This window comes from Panthera pardus, unplaced genomic scaffold, assembly GCF_024362965.1.
Source record: "Panthera pardus isolate Hobbes unplaced genomic scaffold, ASM2436296v1 HiC_scaffold_6, whole genome shotgun sequence".
Lineage (NCBI taxonomy): Eukaryota > Metazoa > Chordata > Mammalia > Carnivora > Felidae > Panthera > Panthera pardus.
The window spans coordinates 107,206,755-107,222,909 of NW_026526991.1; the positions used below are offsets into that span (position 1 = coordinate 107,206,755).

Here is a 16,155-nt window from a genome sequence, read left to right on the forward strand (position 1 = left end):
AACTCCCACTGGTTAAGAGAGTCGTGCATTTAAAGGGAGACGAAATAATAATTCCAAGAAACCCAAAGATGTCAGAAGGGAAAATGCTTCCCAATCATAAGCAATTTAAAGATGTGATTTTTTTTTTTTTTTTTAAGGCAGCAATCAAGACACAACCTTGTCATTTGGGAGATTCGTTCACCCAAAGGAAGACTTGATGGTACTCACCGGTTAGAGCTTCAAAGGGCATCTCCTCGATACGTAATAAATGCTGGCTCTCCACCGTCAGTCCGTCCTCAGTATGCAGGTGCGGCTGCTATGGCTGCGCACAACGTTAAGTGCTGCACACTCCACCTTCCCGCTGGACCACCCACCGGAGGTTAGCATCGGGAGTCTCCAAGGTACAGCCTCTTCTCCCCCTTGTCCCTTCGCTGCAATTCTCTCTCAGGGTACAGGGATTAACAGTCGAGGCAACGAGGAAGGAATGAGATCCTGGGTGTCTGCCGCTCGCTCCTTGTCCTCACCGCTGCATCTCAGCTGGGGTTGGAGAAGTCGGTGCAGCAGAGCTGGATGCTGGCTCGTCACGGTTGCTATGGTGATCAGGAGCAGGCGACTTGACGGTGGCTGGGGAAGGCAGTGGAGAAGAGGTAACAGATGAGTGATGACGTGCTAGACTCTCCTGGGGTCTGTTGAGCCACAAGAGAGCTAAGAGAAGTGGAGTTCCTGGATGGTACTATCCAGAATGTCTGCTCTTCAGCTTCAAACCAAAACCAAAACCAAACCCTCCCTCTTCTGGGATTCTTTCCCTCCCTCCCTCCATCCCTCCCTGATCCCTATCTCAACACACACCCTAGCATTTTAAGGCTTGGAAATTCCAGTGCTATTTTGATGTTCCTTGCCCTAGGGAATCCCGCATGGCTCCCTGGGGGAAGTGTGCAGTTGCAAGAGGCCTCTTAAGGGTCCTTTTTCTGAGAAGGGCTCCTGCTGCTGGAGTCTAGAGAATCATCTTTCACACTTCCAAATGACTCCCCCTGGATTGTCATGGCCCACGGAACTTGAAAGAAATCTGCCAAGCACTAAAAGATGGAGGACAGGATAGATTTAAATAAATTCCTATCAGGATTTGCTTATTATGATTATAGCTTTATAATCAGAGCAGGAAGAAGCCTTAAAGATTATTTCGTCTTCAGGGATCATTGGTTTCAGTATGATATCCTTCTCAGCTATGTGGTCAAAAGCAGATTGACTCCAGCCAGAACTCTCAGAAGAGGTCTGACCCTTGCCTGATGACTTAGAGAAGGGGCTCTTGCTTGTCCAAAGGGTATCCCTTAATCACATCATTGTCTACCTCATTAATTAGTGTTTCCCTTATTTCCATAATCATTATTATGAGTGGAACTGACAGATTCAGGGGTTGTAGTGTAGAGGTGGTCCCTGCTTGTCATCGTGAGTCCCTCATTCATCACACAACTCTGCATCTGTGTCCGTTCCACCCATAGATCTGCAGGTGTTTTGCTCTAGTTCTAGAATAAGGGAGGGAATACATTTTTACTGAGCTCTGACAATGTTCCTGGACTTTTCATGGGTTATTTCATTTAATCCTCCTGTCAACTTGTGAGATTTTACATCACTGTTTTATAAATTAAGAACATAAAAGCACAAAAAGTAAGTTTCTTGCTTGTGTAAGGGTATTCAGCTAGAGAAGTGGCAAAGCTGGAATGGCTGCCCAGTTCTGTTTGACATGATAATGGAAGGTAGGAGGCCATCTGGGTTTAGCCCAAGTAGATTTTAGGAAAAACTTCCTGGGATGTTCAGAATCACTGGTAATTTCTCCCACTTCTCATGTACTGCTTTAATCTATTTCCACTGTTTTTAAAAAGAAATAAAATGTTTATTTTAGAAAACTTGAAAAATGTAGAAACATAAAGGAATAAAAGCCATCCATACTCCTACCATCCAAAGAAAACTATGATTAAGGGCACCTGGGTGGCTCAGTCAGTTATGTGTCCAACTTCCGCTCAGGTCATGATCTCGTGGTTCATGAGTTTGAATTCCGTGATGGACTCTGCTGACAGCTCAGAATTTGAAGCCTGCTTCAGATTCTATGTCTCCCTCTCTCTGCTCCTCAACTGCTTGTGCTCTCTCTGGAAAATAAATAGAAACATTTTAAAAAATTAAAAAAAACTCTGATTAATATTCCTGTTTTCTTCCAGTCTTTTTTCTTTTTATCATTAAACTAAGACTGTCATACGTAAATGTTTGTGTCACCCCCAAATTCATATGGTGAAACCTAATCTCCAATTGATGGTATTTGTAGGTAAAGCCTCTGGGAAGTGATTAGGTCATGAAGTCCTCATGAATGGAAGTAGCACTCTTATAAAAGAAACTTCAGAGAACTCCCTGGCCCTTCTGCCATGTAAGGTACACGGAGAAGACTGCTGTGTGTGAATCTTCACCAGACATGGAATCTAGTGATCCATGGTGATCTTGCACTTCCCCACCTCTGAAACTGTGAGAAATAAATTTCTGTTGTTAATAAGCCACACAGTCTATAGTAGTTTGTTATAGCATTCTGAATGAACTAAGACAAAGAATACACGCACACACACATACACACACACAATTGTCTACAATTGTACAATTGTAATTGCATCCTGATTTTCATTTAAAATAACATTGTGAAAATTTTACCCTCCATTAGGGTTATTTAAAAACATTACTTTAGGGGCGCCTGGGTAGCTTAATCACTTGAGTGTTGGACTTCCGCTCAGGTCATGATCTCATGGTTCATGAGTTTGAGCCCCACATCGGACTGGCTGCTCTCAGTGTGGAGCCTGCTTTGGATCCTCTGTCCCCCTCTCTCTCTGCCCCTACCCTATTTGCACATGCTTTCTCTATCAAAAATAATAAACACTAAAAAAACATTATTTTAAATGCTACACACTATTTCATCAAATGAATGTACCATAATTTATTTTTTAAATATTATTTATTTATTTTGAGAGAGAGAGAGAGAGAGAGAGAGAGAGAGAGAGAGAGAGAATCCCAAGCAGATTCTGCACCATCAGTGTAGAGCCTGAAGTGTGGCTTGAACCTACCAACTGCGAGATCATGACCTGAGCCAAAGTTGGATACTTAACCAACTGAGCCACCCAGGTGCTCCTGTATCACAATTTCTTACTGAATATTTGATTTATTTCCTATTTTTATTAACTGCATAGAACTGTAATAAAATTTTTTCTATATAAATCTTGCCCATGTTTGTGAATATTTCATTTACAATTGAGTCCTAGAAGTGAAATATTGGATTAAAGGTATTAACTTTTTTCTTTTAATTAAGACTTTAATTAAAAAAAAAATATATATATATATATTTTTAAGTTATCTCTACACCTAACATGGGGCTCAAACTCACAACCCCAGTCCAAGAGTTGCATGCTCCCACTGACGGAGCCAGCCAGGAGCCTTAAGACTTTATTTTTTATTTTTTATAATTTTTTTAAGTTTATTTATTTTGAGGGGGGTGGAAGGGGCAGAGAGAGTGGGAGACAGAGAATCCTAAGCAGGCTCCTCGCTGTCAGCACATAGCCCGATGTGGGGCTAGAACTCACAAACCATGAGATCATGACCTGAGCTAAAGTTGGACATTTAAGGGACTGAGCCACCTAGGAGCCCTGAGACTACTTTTTTAGAGTAGTTTTAGGTTCACAGTAAAACTGAGGGAAAGGTACATAGATTTCTCATATACTCTCTGTCTTTAGATATGCATAGCCTACCCATTATCAAAATCCCCCACCAGAGGGGTACATTTGTTGTAACTACATTGACACATCATTATTATCCACATAATTTATCTTACAGTTCATTTTTGGTATTGTACCTTTATGGATTTTGACAAATATATAATGATATGCATTAATCATTATGGTATCATATATTTTCATTGCTTTAAAAATTCTCTGTGCTCTGCTTATTTATCCTCCAACCCCTAGCAACTACAGATCTTTTTACTGTTATTACTGACTCTGTAATTTTGCCTCTTCCAGAATGTTGTATAGTTAAAATCATACACTACATAACTTTTTCAGATGGGCTTCCTTCACTTAATAATATGTATTTAAGATTTCTTCATGTCTTTTCATGACTTGATAGCTCATTTCTTTTTAGCACTGAGTAATATTCCATTGTGTGAATGTACCACATTTCATTTATCCATTCACCTACTGAAGGAAATCTTGGTAGCTTCCAAGTTTGGCCAACTGTAAATAAAGCTGCTATAAACAACAGTGTACAGGTTATTTATTTATTTATTTATTTATTAAAAAAATTTTTTTTTTAACATTTATTTATTTTTGAGACAGAGAGAGACAGAGCATGAACGGGGCAGGGGCAGAGAGAGAGGGAGACACAGAATTGGAAGCAGGCTCCAGGCTCTGAGCCATCAGCCCAGAGTCCGACTCGGGGCTCGAACTCATTGACCGTGAGATCGTGACCTGAGCTGAAGTTGGACGCCTAACCGACTGAGCCACCCAGGCGCCCCAACAATGTACAGGTTTTTATGTAGGGTAAATACCACAGAACATGACTGCTGGATCATATGCTGAGTATGTTTAGTTTTGTAAGAGAATGTCAAGCTCTCTTCTAAAGTGGCTGTACCATTTTGCATTCTTGTTAACAATGAATGAGAATTCCAATTGCTCCACATCCTTGTCAGCATTTGATGTTGTCAATGTTCTAATTTTGGCCATTCTAATGGGTGTGCAGTGGTATCTCATTGTTGTTTTAATTTGCATTTCCCTGCAATGATGATGTGAAACATCTTTTCATACACTTATTTGCCATCTGTATACCTTCTTTGGGAGAGGTCTGTTAAGGTCTATGGCCCATTTTTTAACTGGATTGTTTTCTTTCTCACTATTGTATGTTAAGGGTTCTTTGTATATTTTGGATAATAATTCTTTATCAGATGTGCCTTTTGCAAATATTTTATCCCAGTCTGTGGCTTCTCATTCTCTTGGTACTTACTTTTGCAACTAGAAGTTTTTAATTTTAACAAGCTCCAAGGTATCAATTATTTCTTTTATGGACTGTACCTTTGGTGTTGTATCTAAAAACTCATTACCATACTCAAGATAATCTAGGTTTTCTCCTACATTATCTTCTAGGAGTTTTATAGTCTTGCATGTTAACATTTAGCTCTGTTGCCTATTTTCAGTTGATTTTTTTAAATTTTTTGTTTTTAATCTTTATTTTTGAGAGAGAGAGAGACAGAGTGAGAGCAGGGGAGGAACAGAGAGAGGGAGACAGAGAATCAGAAGCAGGCTCCAGGCTCTGAGCTGTCAGCACAGAGCCCGATGCGGGGCTCGAACCCACGAACCATGAGATCATGACCTGAGCCGAAGCTGGATGCCTAACCAACTGAGCCACCCAGGTGCCCCTTCAGTTGAGTTTTTGTGAAAGGTATAAGGTCTGCATCTAGATTCATTTTTTTTTTTTTTTTGCATACAGATGTCCAGTTGTTCCAGCACTGTTTTTTGAAAAGACTGTCTGAACTTATTGTATTGTCTTTGCTCCTTTGTTGCAGATCACTTGACTGTATTTATGTGGGTCTATGTCTGTGCTTTCTTTTCAGTTCTATTGATCTGTTTGTCTTTTCTTTCATCAATACCATACTGTTTTGATTATTGTAGCTTTATAATAAGTTGTGAGATCATGTAGCATCAGTCTTTTGACTTTGTTTTCCTTCAATCTTGTGTTGGATATTCTGGGTCTTTTGCCTCTCCAAATAAATAAACTTTAAAATCAGTGTGTCTAACCTCTTTTTTTTTCTCCCCTCCCCCACGGACTTCTGTTAAATTTCTCAAAGAGGTTAGAGATGGAGGGAGCCAAAGCATAAGAGACTCTTAAAAACAGAACAAACTGAGGGTTGATGGGGGGGGGGGGGTGATGGGAGGGAGGGGAGAGTGGGTATGAGTATTGAGGAGGGCACCTTTTGGGATGAGCACTGGGTGTTGTATGGAAACCAATTTGACAATAAATTTCATATTTAAAAATAAAGAAATAAGTAAATAAACATTAAGAAATGACTAGCACAGAAAAAAAAATCAGTGTGTCAATATCTACAAAATAACTTACTAGGAATTTGATCGGGATTACATTGAGTCTGTAGATCAAGTTGGGAATAATTGTCATCTTGAAAATAGAGTCTTTTTATCCGTGAACATGGAAGATCTCTCCACTTATTAGTTCTCCTTTGATTTCACTATCAGAGTTTTGTAGTTTTCCTCATATAGGTCTTGTACATATTTTGTTAGATTTGGGGATCCTAATGTAAGATATAAGCATTTTTAAGACCTTCTAATCCTCCTCTCTGGTGGGGATTTCTGAATCACTGGCTGCTCCACAGGGCATGCATAATCCTATCCACTCATACCTTTCCCAGTGTCTGGTGTGCCCACAGCTGGCATTTGGCATTTATATTGTTTATCTCATAAACGCTTTAGGAAATTGAAGTTAGCTGTTTTCAAAGTTTTTCTGTTTGTTTTATTCAGAAAAACATGATAGTTATTTATTATTTTTAAATGCTCTATAAATAGCATGGCCCCTGCACAAGGATAATATGCAAATTCGTGAAGCATTCCATATTTTTAAAAAATGATCTACAAGCAAGAAATAGTAAAACATTAGTCTTTAAGAAGAAAAAATTTAAGACAGAAGTGGTAAGCTTTCCAAGGTCTTATAGTAAGTCAGTGATGCTGGAACTTGAAGCTTATTCACTATTGACTCTGATGGTGGCCTCAGTCCCATCCTGTTATAGAAAAGCTGCCTTTGATTTCCTTCTGATCCCTGCATTTTATTCATTTTTTATTTTTTAAGTTTATTTATTTATTTTTTGGGAGAGAGAGGGAGAGAGAGAGAGAGAACACACTAGCGGAAGAGGGGCCAAGAGAGAGGGAGAGAATCCCAAGCAGGCTTCATGCTGTCAGCACAGATTGTGTGGAGCTCAATCCCACAAACCATGAGATCATGACCTGAGCCAAGATCAAGAGTCTTACACTCAACTGACTAACCAACCAGGTGCTCCAGATCCTTGCATTTTAGTTCAGTGTTTAACACTAACTGGATGATTAGATACATTTAATAATGTTGTCAAAGGGGGTTGTGCTTGGATGATGAGAACTTCTGAAGAAAAGCAACTAGAGAAATAGAACTTTCAAAGGTTGGGAGATAAGGCTGCTTGATGTCACTGATGATCTGCCTAGTGAAATGTGAGGAAAGCCAGGCTAATGCTGACTCCATTCTTCCTTGGCAGAAGATGGCAAAAGAGGGAGGACATGCAGTGGAGGGTGGGTACAACACTGACTGGAATGTCTTCAAGCTACTCATTCATTCATTCATTCATTCATGCATGCATTTGTTCATTTAAAATAAGCTTTATGCCCAATGCAGGGCTTGAACTCATGACCCTGAGGTTAAAAGTTGCATGCTCTACCAACTGAACCAGCCAGGAGCCCCATCCAAGCCTTTTAAGCATTTGTTATTCCCCCATAGAAGAAGTTAGGTGTGGCAGGGTGAAAGGTGGGTTATTTTTGACTATTTAAAAATTTGGGGCGCCTGGGTGGCTCGGTCGGTTAAGTGTCCGGCTTCGGCTCAGGTCATGATCTCACGGTCCGTGAGTTCGAGCCCCGCGTCGGGCTCTGTGCTGACAGCTCAGAGCCTGGAGCCTGTTTCAGATTCTGTGTCTCCCTCTCTCTCTGCCCCTCCTCTGCTCATGCTCTGTCTCTCTCTGTCTCAAAAATAAATAAATGTTAAAAAAAAAATTTAAAAATTTACCTTGTAAATCCAGATTATACTGAAAGGTTTTTGCTCTTGGCTATAGGGCTAAAGGATGCTGCAAAATTAATAGGAGTGGGTACATTATGGTAACAGATCTTTCATAAATTATCTTATTGGGCTATGTTAGCATAAATTTCCAAGTATAAAAACATAATATTTAGCACTGATTTCACTAAAAGGAGTATAAGACTAATATTTCATCAGGAAGTTTTAGTTAACATACAGAATTTGGGAACTGAATTTATTGCAGCTAAATTGATGAATACCTAAACTTTGTTGCAGCTTTTCTCTTTCACAGCTTTTCTTTTTCGTTATGCAAAAGTAGAATGTCTATGAATGAAGGTATCCACCATGTTGTTTTCAGAGTTTAATTTCTGTAAGGGAATACCTGAGGTTCAAAGTTGAAATCCACACATTTGAACACAGAATTTATGTATTAGAGTTCTTCAGAAAAAAATATAATGTGTGTGTGTGTGTGTGTGTGTGTGTGTGTGTGTGTGTGTATAATAAGAATTAGCTCACAGAGTTATGGAGGCCAAGCAGTCCTATGATCTGCCATCTGTAAGTTGGATATACATAAAGTGCATGGTATAATTCAGTTGGAGTCCGAAGGCCTGAGAACCAATGTCCGAGGAACTCTCATGTCTGAGGGCAAGAGAGGATAGATGTCCCAGCTCATGAACAGAGAGAGAATTTGCCCTTCCTCTGACTTTTTGTTCTATCCAGATCTTCAACAGATTGGGTGACACCCATACACATTGATGAAGTAGATCTTTGCTCAGTCTACTGATTCAAATGCTAATCCCTTCTACCAGACGTACCCAGATATGTTTTACCAGCTATAAGGCAACCCTTAGGCCAGTCAAGTTGACACATTAAATTAGTACTCACAATTTATTTCAGCAAGTTACCCCAGAGTGAAAGTGATCACTCAATTCTTTTTTCCCCCCTTCTCAGCCTTTTACCAGCTGGCCATTTGAATTTATACAAGACATATTGAAATTTCTTGGGACCCAGGAAATCATTCCCTGCCCCTTTATTATTTTACAGATGAGAAAACTGAGGCTTAAAGAGGAGAAATGACTAGTTCAAGATCACATTGAATTTTATTAGTGATCTTGAAGTCTGAAAGGAGACTAAATTTGCAGATTATAGAAAGCCAGGAAAGATAGCTAACAGAAATAGATTGAAATCTATTTCTAATATGTAGATAACAATATAAATATTAAAAATGGTCTGCCTGGAATGATAGACTAAAACCAATAAGTAGAGATTTAGCATCAATAATGATATAATGATCATACTTTTGGTTGAAAAATCTATTGCATGGTACAGGCCTGTTTTGACTAAAGTTCATGTGAAACAATATGGTGAAATTAAGTCAACTATGTAAAAGCCGTAAGTGAGAAATAGCTGCTGAAACAGATGATGCAACCTCTGGGGCTATACTAATAGTCAGAGAGTGATCTGATGTTGCAGGGAGTATATGGCCTGGGAAACCTGGTGTTGGCCAGTTCATATTTGTAACACTATGTGTGGTACAGGGCACAATGTTCTGAGAAGGAGCTTGTCAACTGGCAGTCATCTGCCAGAGGATAATGAGGGTTCTGAGCTCTGCTCCACAGGATGAAAGGCCACAGCAGTAGGAATGTTTAGCTTTGAGGCTTCTGAAGGACACAATAACTGCCTTCAAATATCTCATGGGCTGTCAAATGAGGAAGAGGTATGTGGCTTGTTCTATGTCACTCAAATGGCAGAAGTAGGATCATTAAGGATGATGGTTTATGTGAGATGAATTTCTTCTCTAAGATTTTCCAACATTGCTGACTCTCAACAGAAATGGTCTGTAACTGTGCTCAAGAAAATGCTGGGGTCCATGTCTCAGAGATCTTCCAGGAGGGTACTACTCTGGAAGAAAAGTTGAGTTCATGACTTCTAAGTTCCCCTTAACTCAAAGATTCTGTGAGCCTCCAAGGGTCATTTCTCTTGTACTGCTATTTCACTCTGCTAGATAATGTTTTAATATTTTTGATCTTCTGATTTCTAAAACAATTCAGAGTGGTTTGTAATATTAGAATATATGTTTTTTAAAAAGCAAACAAAACTTTTAATGAAAAATTGAATCCAGAAGGACCCTTGGGAAAGAGTGAGCTGCTACAGAATTTGGGCATTAAAGTCTGGGCAAATAGAGAAATTATGATGTAGATTCTGTACTTTTATCAGTATTAGTGTTGACCTTGACTTCCTAATGGGATTATAAGATCCAGAATGACAGGGAACAGATCTTTACTTCATTTTAACTTCAATAACATCTATCAGAATATTTTATACAGAATAGGTACTTAGTGGGGCCCCTGGGTGGCTTAGTTGGTTGAGCGTCTGACTTTGGCTCAGGTCATGATCTTGCAGTTCATGAGTTCGAGCCCTGGGTCAGGCTCTGTGCTGACAACTCAGAGCTTGGAGCCTGCTTCAGATTCTGTGTTTCCCTCTGTCTCTGCTCCTCCTCTGCTCACACTCTGTTTCTGTCTCTCTGTTTCCTTCAAAAATAAATAAGCATTAAAAAAACAAAAGAATAAGTACTTAGTGTGTTTTGAATGACTTGCCTTTCTTAAAGGTAGAATAGGACTTATTTTTTCCTTTATATTTTTCCTCAGGGTCTGGTAGAAGAAGTGTCCTGGTTAGGCTATAAGTCATAGTTCTGAAGCTATATTAGCTTGTTCCAATGGGGTAGCCTGACCTTGGCCTACAGTAAGCCCCGACTGCCATAATTACATCTACTGGTGACGGTCATAATTACATCTACTAGTAACTCTTCATGTTTCTAGAACAAATTTCTGTCTTAAATGCATTGTGCTGTAGACTATAGCTGCTCTAGGACACTGGCTTCACTTCCACTGTAGTTCTCCATTGTACCTGGTAGTAACAGTAGCCAACATTTATATTTCATTAACTTAGAGCACAAGCACTCTTCTAGGTGTTTGTTTTGTCCTACTTACTGCTGTATCAAGTAGTTACTCCTTTTAGTTCCATGTTTGGAAATGGAGGTGGAGAAGTTAAGTGACTTGCTCAAGGTCACAAGTTAGTAAGTGGCAGAGCCAAAATGTGAACCTAGCATTCTGGCTACAGATTTTGTGCTCCTAATCACTATGTCCTTCTATTTCTCACCGAGATGTCTAAGTGCAATGTGTATTTAATCAAGATGCTAAGGGACCAAAGTCCAAGCAAGTTTGTCTTCTTGGTGACAGGACACCAGGTGGTAAAGAGTTTCCTCTGCCCCTCCTCTCTCCATTGTTCCTTTTGTTCCCTGGAGACCAGCTCAGAAACCTCCCCACTGTATTTCCTTCCCCACCCCAGTTTTCTGGGATTGGCTGCTCTCCAACTCTGCTCCCAACTCTGCGTGGCTCAGGGCTTTGGAATGAAAGACGCAAGACTGAGCTCCTTAGAGTGACTCACATCTGTTTGGAGCAGTTATAGCCTGTTTTTGTGCCACTTAGCAATTCTTCCTCCCCAGATCCAACCCTTCTCCATTTTCCTAAAAATGCCAGATGGTATATACTTATTTTTAAGTCAATGTGAATTTTAATATACTTAGCTTTGGAGAATTTATCAACACTTTTCCTGTTTCTTCACCAACCCCCCTCCCCCAGGGGATAATTAGAATCACCCCATGATATTGCAAAACAGGAAAACCTGGGTAGCTGCTCAAGGGCATGGTGTTGCAGAAATGACTCTTCACCTCTGACCTACTGGTAGATGCTTAATGGGAACTTTCTGATGATGACATCCCAGGTCAGGTGGTGATAGGGCTAGGACCAAGCCCTGCTATGGCTTTGTTGAATCCAGGGTGGAAGGGGGACAGATCTGTGCCTGGCATCTCTTTCTTCTGTTCCTGTTAGACACAGCTAAGCCCAAGGGTAGGAAGAGGGTGTGCCCATGGGAACTTCATTTATGCAGTTTCCACACAGCTAGAAGTCAGCCCCTTTCTTTCAATCTAACCAGCCAAGTCACTGGCACCAAACACACTATCTGAAGTTGTGTAAATCTCCATATCAGTAAATGTTCTCTATTGTAGGAGGCCTCTTGGGGCTGAAGAGTTGGGAGAGGCTCCCAGGCTTGAAGCAATAAATGAGCAAGTCAACAATCTTCTCTACCTGGACACACTGAACCTACATGCCTGGAAACAGCCAATATTCTACCATGGACTTAGTCAAATCCACTGAGACAAAAGCCAGATGGAGTACAAACATAAGGGATCACTCATAGAGCACTGTGATTTTCCACCCCTGTCTGGACCTGTTACAGGTAGCAGAAAGAGGAAGGATAAATGAACACCAAGGATACTTCAAAAATGTCTTTAGACCTAAACTAAAACAAGAAAGCCTAAGTTTGAGTTCCAGTTATACCACCTATTAATTGTGTAACCTTGAGCAAATCAACTTCTCTAATGTGCATATTTCCTTATTTGTCAGATAGGAATAGAAATACCAGTTCCCCTCATTTTGCAGGAATATGTGAGGATCAAATGACAATGCACATGAAAACACTTTGTAAATTCTAATAGTCCTATGGAAGGGTAAAGGATTATTATAAATTCTTATTTATTTTACTTAAAATAAATAATAATAGTTTTATCAGTTTGTTCCTTTATTTGATTTTTTAAAAGTATAGTTGACACACAATGTTACATTAGTTTCAGGTGTATAGCATAGTGATTTGGTAAGTCTATTCATTATGCTCTCCTCACTACAAATGCTACTCAATTTTTGATCAGAACTATGTAAATAGTAAAGTGGAGAGCTTCAGTCTTCTGTCACTTTCTATTCCTTGTTCTGATCCAGGGAGGCTGCCAGGGGGCTGTGTTTGGTAGGTGCAATGCAGACTTGCAGGTAACATAAAAAGTATGGAAGAGGCAAGTACCTGTATATTCATCATAGGGAATAGAGCCAGACAGAATTCAGAGTCAGTGGAGGAGATAAGTCTTGGTCACAGTAGTAGAACCACTCTAGACAGAGTTGACCATCAGGTGATGTGTTAGTGTGAAGCAAAAGGTAATCTCAAGCACAGTTTGAAGTCAAGACAGATATAACATAGAGGTCCTTTGACAAGGTCTCCCTACAGAGTAGGGTTTCCTAACCTGGGCTGCTCAGAAAACCCTGGTCACTTCCACTCTGGACCTTGACAGCCTAAAATAAACCAGAATTCCCATGAGGGAGGATTCTTGCCTGTCTGCCCAATAGTCTTCAGTATCATTGTCTAAATGAAAAGCTATGCCTCCCGGCAGACTTAGAATCTTCTTGTGTAACCACAACCCCCAAGGGTTTCCAGTTCAGATTCCTAAGGAGGTAGCATTGACTCATTGAAAGGAAAGCTTACATTCTGATATCAGAAACTTCATCCTTAATGAATCCTGACTGCTTTCTGTGTCTGGAGTAAGAGTTTCAGCAGTAAGATGACGTTGTTATCCAGGCTAACCCCTAAGAGAGATGCTTGAGGAAAAGAAAATCAGGAAGCTCAAAGGAGAACAGTGCAGAGGGTTCAAATCATTCCAAAACTAGCCTATCAACCCTGAGATAGTTAAGCATAATGGATAACTAAGGATAGAACCCAGGATCTTGGCTCCCAAATTAATATTCACCTGTTCCAAGAGGTGATTTTGTAGACTGAAAAAAAAACAAAACCAAAACCAAAACCCTACAAATGATTTTCCAAAGAAGTTTGTTGAGATTTAATACTTTGAGTAAAGAACTTAATAAATGAAGACTCTGGTCTTCCTGAAGTATCCTAAATAAGAAAAACAAACCCTCAGTTGATTAGTTTTTGGCTTAGGTCAGGGGTTACAAATTGTTCATGGGCCATGTATGGTCAGAAGGTGTGTTTTGTTTTATCATTTTGTTACACCAGTGTTTTAAGGGCAATTTAACAGACACTGGGGGTTATCTGGTTGAAACATACCCTATGGACACTTAATAGGACTAAGAAAACAGTGAGAGCAGGGCCTCTGATTGGGCACACCAGAGCATTTGATGAGAGAGCTGAGTTTATAATCTAGTTTGAGGAAATGTGATGCATTCACATGGAGGGAACTAACCCTAACTGTGAGACGCAGATGGCCAGTGGAGGTTGAATGACAGGAACAAGGACCAGAAGAGTTCTGAAGAAGGGGAACTCACTCTTACCTGGGTGGTGAGAGAAGGCTTTTAGGAGGAAGGGAACTGACACAGTGTTTGGAAATGAGGGTGTTGGTGTAGAGCTGTATTCTGGGGTAGGAAATGAACAAGCTGAGACTTGGAGGCAGGAAATCTCCAGGTATATTCAGAAGACAAAGAGCAGGATGAGGCAGAGAATTTGAGTTGGGGAGAAATGGGAGATCTTGAATGAAGAGAAGTAGCAATCCTGTCTCTGAGTCTAAAACTTATGGAATTAAATGTCTCATCATTAAAAGAATGGTCTTTGGGGGTAAGAGACAAAGGCACCTGGTAGCCAGAAGCATCGGCTGCCTGTGGCTTAGCTCCCCTGGTATCCATCTCTCCTCTCTACTGCTGTGCTACCTATAGGGATCCCCCACTCAGTTCCCTCCTTGGGAGACAGATACCTCAGCCTGGTTAATCAGACAGTGGCTAATGGGGATTATCATCCGCATCAGCAGGGTGAGGGGACTGTGAAGAAGGCTGAGAGTGGCAAGATTATAGCTGACATCATGATGTAGCTGGAGGGCTGCCAGCAAGGATGTGCTCACTTTGTTTTTCTTCTTGCCCAGAAACGCAGCCAAATGTCAGCTCAAAGCCCTAACTTCCCCACATCCCTGCCTGATATATACATATACACACATTGTTATATACCAACCTCTGTAGATGCACTGTCCCTCATGTGTGGCTATCAGGCATACCATGCACATAAGCAGATATATAACCTGAACAAGCAGATTTAAACTATACACATACTTATACAAAAGCATATACAGTATATATGAATATATAGAAAAGCCTATATATATATTTGCTTGGATTCTTTTTCAGAATACTGAAAGTCAGAAGCATGGTGTCACATAAGGAAGATGAAGCCTTCAAATAAATCTGCAGCCCCTCCTGCTATTTTATTTGGTCTAGGAAAAACCTTTGGGCTCCCTGTGCCAACCCCTCCATTCCATCTCCCTCCTGGGATTTCTAGGACCGCCATTTGCCACTCCTCTCTCTGTCTTTGTTCTCTAGTCCTCATCTGATTGGCTAACACAGTAGGCACTCCATATTCTGATGACCTCTTTGTGACATGCAGGGAGAAGAACTGATCTTGTTCATGGCAGGTTTAGCTCACAAGCCTATCTTCTACTTGTTTCCTTGCAACATCATTTAGCTACTGCATCTGTTAGCCACCCCTTCACTCAGAGGTGAGAAGCTCTTCCTTCTTTATTCTACCATAGGATCTCCCTTGACCTAATGAAAGCCTGTGAACTCCAACAGGCAGACCAGAGAACCTTCCTATTTTATAGAGAAGACCTCAGTTTTCCCCCAAAACTCTACTATGGAGTGACCTACTTGGCAAATCACTTTGTGAGAAAAAGTCATTAAATCCTCATTTCTATGTGTCAAAGCATGATTTTTCTGTAGCAGCTTTCCTAGAGGTGATGTATCAATATTTATGATATATTTGTTATGAATACAGTGTACGGATATAAAACAAAAAGAATATGGTGCTCATTCCCTCTAGGAATTCACATTTTCACTTAGGAGACACATCCAAAATATATATCTAATTTGTCCACTTTTTTCAACTCTTCTGGTATAAGCCACCATCATCTTTTTGCTTGGACCTACCAAACACTTAATCTTTTCTTTCCCTTGAATTCATCCTGTAGAAAAAGTGATGGCTTTTTTTTTTCTTTTTTAGTTGTGGTAAAATATATATAACATACAACTTACCATTTTAACCATTTAAAAAATTGTGGTAAAAAACATAACAAAATTTACCATTGTAAACACTTTTAAGTGTATGGTATAATAGTGTTAACTGAATGCACATTGTTGTATAACTGATCTCTAGTACTTTCCATTTTGCAAAACTGAAACTCTGAACCCATTGACTCCTCAACAACTCCTCATTTCACCCTTCCCCCAGATCCTGGCAACCACCATTCAACTTTCTGTTTTCAGAAACTCAACTACTTTAGATACCTCATATAAGTGAAATAAAGCAGTATATATTTTTCTTTTTTGTGATTGGCTTATTTAACTTAGCATGATGTCCTCAAGTTTCATCCATGTTGTAGCATATGACAGAATTTCCTTTTTTTTTTAATGTTTATTCATTTTTGACAGAGAGAGAGAGATAGAGACAGAGCATGAG

The 16,155-nt window shown here is 40.0% G+C and overlaps 1 protein-coding gene, 1 long non-coding RNA gene and 1 pseudogene across 3 annotated transcripts in view; 2 read left to right on the forward strand and 1 right to left on the reverse strand.

Annotated features, from left to right (window-relative positions):
• The window catches only part of MICAL3 (microtubule associated monooxygenase, calponin and LIM domain containing 3), a 228,325-nt gene extending 227,586 nt beyond the window's left edge, over positions 1-739 (reverse strand). The window contains exon 1 of one of the 2 annotated variants that reach the window (XM_019465075.2): positions 208-321. The gene's annotated coding sequence lies outside the window, so the exon portion shown is untranslated. Of the gene's footprint in view, positions 1-207 lie in introns of both variants that reach the window. The other variant, XM_019465101.2, reaches the window with a different exon arrangement.
• LOC128774948 (uncharacterized) lies at positions 274-14,921 on the forward strand. Its single transcript, XR_008419506.1, has 3 exons — positions 274-380; positions 11,888-12,117; positions 14,832-14,921. It is a non-coding gene; the product is annotated as an uncharacterized LOC128774948 (long non-coding RNA).
• LOC128775181 (U6 spliceosomal RNA) lies at positions 6,533-6,628 on the forward strand (annotated as a pseudogene).
• Positions 14,922-16,155: the final 1,234 nt, after the last annotated feature.